This window comes from Enhydra lutris, unplaced genomic scaffold (genome assembly GCF_002288905.1).
Source record: "Enhydra lutris kenyoni isolate GAN:26980312 unplaced genomic scaffold, ASM228890v2 scaffoldscaffold264, whole genome shotgun sequence".
NCBI lineage: Eukaryota > Metazoa > Chordata > Mammalia > Carnivora > Mustelidae > Enhydra > Enhydra lutris.
This window is the reverse complement of record NW_019154348.1, coordinates 41,219-49,848: the sequence shown is the minus strand read 5'-3', so window position 1 is coordinate 49,848 and position 8,630 is coordinate 41,219.

The window sequence follows — 8,630 nt, the reverse complement described above, 5'->3', positions numbered from 1 at the left end:
GAGAAGCAGACTCCCCACTGAGCAGGGAGCCTGACGTGTGACTTGATTCCGGGACTCCAGGATCCTGACCTGAGCCGAAGGCAGTCGCCCAACCAACTGAGCCACCCAGGAGCCCTTACATGAAGCAATTAAAATGAGGTAGTTCTTACTTATGTGTACAATTCTCCACACAGAATGAAAAAGGAAGTTTCTGAATGGTAACAATAACTACCAAGTGACTGACATGAAGTGAATGTTCTGAGTGAATGTTCTAAGAATCCTATTCTAAGGATTTTATTCCTATTCTAAGGATTTTACATGAACCAACTCAAACCCTATAATGCAGTTACTTTCCACATTTTGCAGCCTATACTTATAATTCTTTTTATATAGCTATACTTTTATGTGACAAAACAGTACCACATACATGTGTGCATATATTTAAATGCATAGGATAAAGGTAAAAAGAATAAATAATTAACTTAGAAAAGTGGCTACCTTTGGGTACTCTGGGTAGATACCTGGGAACGGGGACTATGGTCACATGGATGTGAGCCCCTCCATAACATATAAATTATTTTTATAAGAAAAGTATATAATTATGATTTAACTAAAAATACAATTTAAAAAGGAAAACACTAGGGGAAACTGGGTAGCTCAGTGGGTTGCCTCTGCCTGCGCCTCGGGTCATGATCTCAGGGTCCTGGGATCGAGTCCCGCATCGGGCTCTCTGCTCAGTGGGAAGCCTGCTTCCCCCTCTCTCTCTGCCTGCCTCTCTGCCTACTTGTGATCTCTATCTCTGTCAAATAAATAAATAAAATCTGTTTTTTTAAAAAAAAGGAAAACACTAGCATTTAGGCTAAGGAGATACTTGTTTATAAAGGCAATAGTTTGTAAGCAAACCATATTCAACAAAATGGGCTTGATAAGATGCTAACACTATGAGACCATTACAGCTCATAGTAAAAATAAGTGTGTAAAAGCATGACAGTTGTCCATAATGTATTTTGGCATGATAAAGATGGGTTACAGGTCAGTGGCCATAGTAAGATCAAATTAAAGAAAGAATTCTTTTATTTTTTTTAAGATTTTTTATTTATTTATTTGACACAGAGAGAGAGATCACAAATAGGCAGAGAGGCAGGCAGAGAGAGAGGGAGAAGCAGGTCCCCCACTGAGCAGAAAGCCCAATGCCAGACTCAATCCCAGGACCCTGAGATCATGACCCGAGCCAAAGGCAGAGGCTTAACTCACTAAGTCACCCAGGCAACCTAAAGAAAGAATTCTAAGCATTTGCGCTAACAATTTGACAGTAGTCTTTAATTGAAAGGGCTACAGACGACCTTTGTTTTTTTATTTCTGCTTCTCTGTATCTTCTAAATTCATTGTAATAAAAAATTATTTTGTAATGAAAGGAACAGAGAATATACCTATTTTCAGAAAAAAGTGATATTTGATCAGGTATTCAAAGATTTGTAAAATCTTTGTAAAAAGATCTAAACATGGCACAGGTATAGGCACAGAGACATAAATTTTTTTAAAAACTTAGGAAATAATACAACCTATTTAAATAATATAACACCAAGTAGACAATGCAAAGTAGTGGAAAAGGAAATAAGTAATTACTAGATAAAAATGGAACAATCCTGAGTAAGTGAAAAAATTGAATTTAGATACCCAATACACAGCAAAGCAAATTTAAATTAGATTAAAAGTTATGTGTATAAGAAAATTGAAATATATAATCCTGGCTCTCAATGATTTACAAAGCATCTGGGGAGAAAATGCCTCTAAGATCCTTTGGGGGATAAGGCTGGACACCTCATGCTCCCTGATTTTAAAGTATATTATTGTTTTGATATAGTAATCAAAACAGTATGGTATTGGCATTAAACCAGATACATACATCGGTGGACCAGAATGGAGACCCAGAAATAAACCCACACAACACAAACCCAGAAATAAACTATGGCCAACTAATTTCAATAAAGGAGCCAAAAATAAACAAAAGGGAAAGGACAGCCTCTTTAATAAATGGTGTTGGAAAAACTAGACAGCCACATGCAAAAGAATGAAACTAGATTACTATCTTAAACCATACAAAAAATTAACTCATAATGGATAAAAGACTGGAACATAAAACCTGAAACCATAAAACTCCTAGAAGGAAAGAGAGGCTGTTAGCTCCTTGACATTGGTCTTAGATATGATTTTTTGGATATAACTCCACAAGCAAAGGCAACAAAAGCAAAAATAAATTGAGTGGACTATATCGAACTAAAAAGCTTCTGACTAACAAGGGAAATCAACAAAATAGGCAACCTACTGAAGGAGAGAAAATATTGACAAATTATATACCAGATTAGAGGGCAAATGATAATATGTAAGGAAGTAATACAACTCAATAGCGAATAAACATTCTGATTTTAAAAATGGGCAGAGGTTCCAAATAAACAGTGCTCCAAAGAAGACATCCAGATGGCCAAGAGTATGTGAAATGATGCTCAGTATTACTAACCATCAGGGAAATGCAAATCGAAACTACAATGAGATACCATCTTACAACTGTTAGACTGGCTATTATCAAAAAGATAAGAAATAATGTGTGAGAAGGATATGGAGAAAAAGGAACCCTTTTGCCATGCTGATAAGAACATATATTGGTGTAGCCACTATGGAAAACAGTATAGAGGTTTCTCAAAAAATTAAAAATAGAATTATCATATGATCCAGCAATTCCACTTCTGAGTATTTACCCAAAGAAAATGAAAACACGAATTCAGAAAGATAAATGCACCCCCATGTTCACTGCAGCATTGTTTGCAATAGCCAAGATATGGAAACAATCTGCGTGACCAACAATGGAAGAATAAAGATTACCGGAATATTATTCAGTCATAAAAAGAATGAAATTTTTCCATCTGTGACAACATGGATGGACCTTGAGGTCATTATGCTAAGTGAAGTATGTCAGACAAAAATAAATACCATATACTTTCACTTACACATGGAATTTAAACAAACAAATAAAAGCCAAGCTTGTAGACGCAGAGAACAGGTTGGTAGTTGCCAGAGACTGGGGGTGGGGGTGCGAAATGTGTAAAAGGGTTCAAAAGGTACAAACTTCCAGTTATAAAACAAATTAGTCAGGGGTGCCTGGGTGGCTCAGTGGGTTAAAACCTCTGCCTTCAGCTCAGGTCATGATCCCAAGGTCCTGGGATGGAGCCCCGCATCGGGCTCTCTGCTCAGCAGGAAGCCTGCTTCCCCCTCTCTCTCTGCCTGCCTCTCTGCCTACTTGTGATCTCTGTCTGTCAAATAAATAAATTAAAAATCTTTAAAAAATAAAATAAAATAAAACAAATTAGTCATGGGTAGTAAATAATACTGCACTGTATATTTGAATGTTGCTAATAAACTAAATCTTAAAAATCCTCATCACAAGAAAAAACTACGTATGGTAATGGATATTAACTAGACTTACCGTGGGGTCATTTCAAAATATATACAAATACCAAATCATTACATTGTACTTCTGAAACTAATATAAGGTTACATGTCATTTATACCTCAATTTTTAAAAAATCCTTTAGGAACCATCAAAAGGCCTTTAGTTAAGTGCTTTATACTGTAATTGATATAGAGGTCCCAAGAATGAAAATTAGAGGAGAAAGGGAGCTAACATTTATTGAACTTCTAATGTGTACCAAGTGTTCTACACATATGTTATTTCATTCTCAATATTAAGTGAGAATAAGAACCTCTCATTTACAGGTTAAACAGCTCACAAGTGGTGCAGCTGAGATCAGAAGCCACATCTAATACTAGAGCCCATGCTTTTTACACCATGTTACAGTGAGACTAGCACAGGTAAAATAAACTGAGATATGATTTTTTTTTTATTCTGAAGAAGCCAAAATTTAAACCAAACAGTTAATAAGACTAGATGGCAAAGATGAAAAGGCAAAAACTATCTGACAAAGGACAGTAGAAGGTAGGGGGAAGAGGAAAGTGCAAATAAAAAAGAAATAAATATGGAAAGAATAGTAAAAGGTACCATAAATAGCAGAACTGATTTGACCAGAATGTTATTAAAACAAATATTTTAGACGATAGATACCTATATCTATATGTAAGGCTATACCTATTTTTTTAATGTTTTAAAGAATTTATTTATTTGGGAGACAGAGAGTGAGCAATTGAGAGAGAAAGAGCACAAGCTGGGAGTGAGGCAAGGGAGAAAGAGAAACAGGCTCCCTGCTCACGGTTGGGAGGCAGAGGGAGAAAGAGAAGCAGGCTCCCTGCCAGATGCTGGCTCCGTCCCAGGATGCTAGGATCATGACCTGAGCCGAAGACAGATGCTTAACTGACTAAGTCACCCAGGCACTTCTTTTTTTTTTTTAATTTTAAGTAATTTTGACACCCAAGTGGGGCTTGAACTCACAACCCCGAAATCAAGAGTTGCACACCCCATACTGAAAAAATAAAATTAAATTAAATTTTAAAAAATTAGAATTTTAAATTTAAAAAAAAAAAGCTGCACACTCCACTGACTGAGCCAGTCAGGCGCCCCCTACCTAATCTTTATATCCCCACTTCTAAAAATGTATTTGAGGAGGCTAAGAATTAAAGAAAAAAAATTCTAATCATACACAATTGTCATAGGTAACAGGTACTCAATATCATAAACATAGGCTAAAATTATTACTATGACTGATCATTATTTGAAGTGCTCAGATTCCTGGCAGTCAATGCAAAAGGGAAATACTATACAATGGATTATATGGTTCCTAACTGTCTAGGACTATTTACAGGAGATAAGCAAGATCTTGTTGAGATAACCTTAAGAAGGCCTAAAACAACTGAGAGGTTCATGTTATTAGAAGATTCACCAAATTTCTACTCAATTATAGATAAAGTGCAATTCAATCTAAATCACAAAAGATGCTTGAATGTAACAAAGCTATTTCAAAAAATTTAAATGCAGAGGAACACAAACAGCCAAGACACTCTTGAGGAACAAGAGGTAAGAGGATTTGCTCCAAATATTACAACATCACTGTGAATAAGATAGCATGATATTGAAGCAAGAAGAGAAAAACTGAGCAATGGAACAGAATATAATGTCCAGAAATAGATGTAGACATATATAATCACCTCATTTTTTACTAAAATGGCACTACCGATCAGTGTAGAAAAGATGAACTTTACAATAAATGATACTGGAACAACTGAATACCTATACAGAGGGATAAAATGGAATTACACCACTACCTACAGAAATCAATTCCAGGTAGTGTAAAGACCTACGTGTTAGAGTCAAAGGCTGCGGAGTTTTTAGAAAGAACATAAGAAAATCTTTATTACCTCAAGGTAGCAGAAAGTATTTCTTAAATAAACATTAACCACTGAAAAAGATTTCATAACATTTAAATGCTAAACCTCTATTCATCAAAAGGCACAAAAATGAAAAACCAAACCAGAGAAGAATAGTCACTATTATACAGAAGACATATATATAGGTAGGTATCTATAGCTATAGCTATAGATATAGACATATAGATATATATGTTTTAATCAGAGAAAAAGAACCCAATTAAAAATTGGAAAAACAGGACGCCTGGGTGGCTCAGTTGGTTGGACGACTGCCTTCGGCTCAGGTCATGATCCTGGAGTCCCGGGATCGAGTCCCGCATCGGGCTCCCAGCTCCATGGGGAGTCTGCTTCTCTCTCTGACCTTCTCCTCGCTCATGCTCTCTCTCACTGTCTCTCTCTCAAATAAATAAATAAAATCTTTAAAAAAAAAAAAATTGGAAAAACATTTTAACAAGCATTTTGCAAAAGAAGGCAACCAACTGGGCAAGAATTGGTGTCCATTTTCACTGACAATCAAGGAAATACCAATTAACTGTGTGATTAATAACATTAGACATCCACCAAATTGGCAAAAATTCAAAAGTATGATGATGCCAAGGTTTGGCATAGATGTGGAGCAAAAAGAACCTTTATAAACTGCTGATACAAGTAAAAACTTGCTCAATATTTTTAGAGAACAGTTTGACATTGTCAGTAAAACTGAAGACATACAAACTACATTCCTCACCAATTTAATCACAACTTTAGCATATATGCTAAAGAAATGCAAGCACACATGTACCGAAATATGTGCACAAAATATTTATAGTCACATCACTTGTAACAGTTAAAAACTGGAAGAAAGTCACATATCCATGAAACGTAGAATGGGTAAACAGTAAATTGTGATGTTACCATGAAAGACAATATATATACAGCAATGGAAAAAAAATGAACTATAGTTATAGGAAACATGAATGAAGCTCATATTTTTATGAAAAAGGCACAAAAGCATGTCTGTTCATACAAAGAAAATACATAAACTAAACCTTCTATGATTTTGGAATTCATACACTAAATTTCTAATGAAAGGCAAAGAAATGATCACAGTGGTCACCACCAGAGGAACACAATTGTTGGTGAATGTGGAAAGGTATATCGGAGATTTCTTTAGAGATGGTTGGATTCTATTTCTTAGGTACTCCCTATTTTGAGTGTTTACAATTATGTATTAAATGACACAAATGAGTAGGATATGCCATTTCTGTATCTAATTTGAGAGCAAAAAAAAAAAAAAAGCCACAGGCATTCAAATAAATATGCACTTCTAAAAATGTTTCAAATATTAAATCATGTGGGAAAATACTTAAATATAATTTTATGTAAAAATGGCTATAATGGTAAATGCTGAATGAATTCCATTTTTAAAAATCACATTTTATATATGTACATAAAACAGACCAGGAAGAAAATACCAAAAAATTAGCATTGGTTTTAACTGGGAATTGAAATTTTCTTCAAAAGATGTACTTCTGAAATTATTTAAAATAGTCATGTCTTACTTTTATAAATAGAAAGAAACAGCATTTTTTAAAAAAGCATAAAGGAAAATTAAACCACTTGACAAATTAGTAAGAGAAAATCAGTTGCCTGTGAAGGCTTAGGGTTTGCAGCCGATCCTATATTCTCAAAGGGGAAATTCCAGGGATCAAGTCACCGGATGGGAAAGAATTTTCAACAGGAGAAAAAGCAAGTCAAGTACTGACAAAGAAAGGGGGATTTCCGGAAACAAGGGGAAACAAACTACCTTGCGGGAGCCTGGTGGATGTTCAACAGCCATTCTTTACTCCACTCTGGAAGCCACTGCGCGCTAATCAAAGCAGAGCTGAGGAAGAAGACAGGAGTCAGGAAATATCAGGTTCTTCTGGGAGCCCAGGTCAACCAACCCCCGCCACGCATAAATGTAGTCAGGCAAGACTAGGGCATCCTGTTCAATACCAGCATCAAGACAAGAGCAGGGTCACTGCAGTTCTGGGCAGGTTCTGTCCCTGAGCCCACAGAGGTCCCCCGGGAGCAGAGCGCTGGAGTCACAAAGGCAGACAAAGGCGCCCCACAACTACAGTGCTCGACGGACACATAGTCCCACCACCTCACACCACGGGGACACAGACACCCCCAGACCTAAACACAACGGGCTACACATGGTCACACAAGCATACACACCATGGGAACAGAACAGTTATAATCGCAGTCATAGGCACCCCACTCACCCCCATTCCCACTGCCACACTTCATGGGGACACAGTGACAACAATGAATTGACACGCACCCTACACCAATAATATCACAAATACATACGCCATGGGTAAACACAATCACAGATCTCACAGTTAAGGCATCCCACACCCACAGTTCAGCAAGCGGTCATAAACTCACACGCACGAAGAAGACACTCATCTTTACAAACGCGGTCAAAGAACACTACACTCGCAAAAACCCGGTCACACAATTAAACCTCATCACACATGAACAATCATAACCTAAAATCAAGCCCTCCTCCCCGCCCTCACAGTTCCGTACACGCTCACACTGACACAGAGACACAGTCACATTTAGACACACACCCTCCTCACAATCTCCCCTGCTCAGCTGGCTCCCCCACACACCCCGCACGGGCCAGAGGTTCCAGCCACTCCGCGCCAACCCCGGCTCCAGGCCACCTCACCTACGCCTCCTTCGATAGGGTCAGCACCCCTCTACTCTACTTGGAACTACTCAAACGCTGCAGCTCCCGCAGCACCCGAGGCCGTTTGCCCGAACCCGCCAGAAGATCCCGCCTACTCCTCAGGAGAGGGGCTAGTTCTCGCGGGAGGGAGCACTGAGCCTAGAGGCCTCTGGGAGATGTAGTACAGATGTAGCGACCGGTTGCTAAAAAGCGGTCTCCTGGATATCTGGACTCTCCGGTAGCAAAGAGCCTGGACTCAGCCAAAACTGCGTCTTCCGGCTGAGTAGAGCAACAGAGGCTTCTGCGAGTTTCAGCTGATTAGGACTCCGTCGACCAAACTGTAGTCAGCCTCCTCCGAGCCCTTCTCTTTACTAGATCTCGTCCTTGACCTGCTAACCCTAGTTCAGCAAGAATCCCCCTGCTTTTGATATTTAACCAAGCTCCTCTTAGTAGTTTTCTATCCACTGACTCTTTCACCGTACCCCTTGGATAAAAATCCTAGCTATTATTAAATAATGAGTTGAGTTCAGTCTCTCTTCTCCATTGCGACAGTCTTCAATAAAGTCTTCCTTAC